Raw genomic sequence first — 1,629 nt, 5'->3', positions numbered from 1 at the left:
ATACATTAGAAATATACCAGGCTTCATTAAACATCAGCTCCTCTTACAACTCAAGCAACTGTCTCAAAAAAGCAACGGAGCGAAGCAAGGATGACAGATTTCAGATCAGGTATTCATAGGGGTTCCTGCATCAACTGCCACTGGTTTGAAGCCAAGTCCTGTTCCTTTAGTCCATGAGCCCAATAGGGACATCTAGAGGAGAAGAAATGCCAAATTGAAAGCAGTTAGCATGAAGAATATCTCAGCAAATCATTGTTTAAAAATATTATATTCGAAATTTCCAGTGGAGATCATCGGCTTAATACTATGTTGATCGATTGATTTGTTTGTTTATTTATTTTTTGTTACCTTTGTTTACCTATTTTTTTACCTAAACTTCAAAAATATTCAAAGTAGGCTTATAGTTCTAAAATATTCATCATTAAAAAATATTAATAATAACAATTTCACCTGGAATATAATTTATTTTTATATTTAATAAAATTTTTCAAATTTCAAATTATATTAAGCAGTGATTTCTTAATGAATTTATCTTGAATAGGATTTTAACTTTTTTACCTGTTTAAACAGTTTTAGAGAAGAAATCTGCCTAAATATACTTGAATGAATTCAGATTTGATGTCTTAATATATCTTGAAGTATTGTTTCAAACAAATGTAAGATATTTTAACTGGAAATTTAGACAAAAACCCTCATTAAGTTTTTGTGGTGCACTAACATTTGACAAACACAAAATGTAAAAAAAATTTCAAATCCACATTTTGAACAGTAAATATTGTTTTGCCATTTAAAATCAAATAAAACAGCAATATATTTTACAGTAGAAATATTGGATATTTAAAATGTAAAACATTGGAATATAATTTAAAGTGTAAAACTTTGTAGGTCTTGCCAAATTTTTAACAAAGTAAATACACAACATTTCAGGTTTATTATGACATAACTAACCCAAACATTACATTATAAAGAGATGTCTTGTTTTGATTAGATCATTTGACCAATTCAGATCTTTGTCAGGACATTGTGTTGTTGCCATGAAGTAAAACTGAACTACAGACCGCTGAAGGGTGCAGGGATATTCAGGGCGGGACGGGCAGCTGCTGAAATCATGGAGGCCCGGCTGTAGTTCCCTAGAGAGACTATTAATTAAAAGGCTTCTAGAAATTGTAGAAACATTATTTGTAGGCATATAAACTTTTTAATAAAAAAATTTTTGGACAAAGGATATTGCCCTTTTTGCTTTCCTATATGATTAGGAAAAATGTCAAATTAATTTGAGATATATGTGAACAGTTTGTATCTTTATTAAAAATTAATGTATGAATACATTTATTTATTTAATGTTTAGTATTATGTATTTATTATTACAAACTTATTATATATGAAATTAATTTACAATAATAACATTACACACACACACACACACATATATATATACATATACATATACATATACATATACATATACATATACATATACATATACATATACATATACATATACATATACATATACATATACATATACATATACATATACATATACATATACATATACATATACATATACATATACATATACATATACATATACATATACATATACATATACATATACATATACATATA

Source organism: Sinocyclocheilus grahami, unplaced genomic scaffold (genome assembly GCF_001515645.1).
Source record: "Sinocyclocheilus grahami isolate Dianchi unplaced genomic scaffold, SAMN03320097.WGS_v1.1 scaffold2821.1, whole genome shotgun sequence".
NCBI classification, from domain to species: domain Eukaryota; kingdom Metazoa; phylum Chordata; class Actinopteri; order Cypriniformes; family Cyprinidae; genus Sinocyclocheilus; species Sinocyclocheilus grahami.
Note: the sequence above shows the minus strand (reverse complement) of the source record.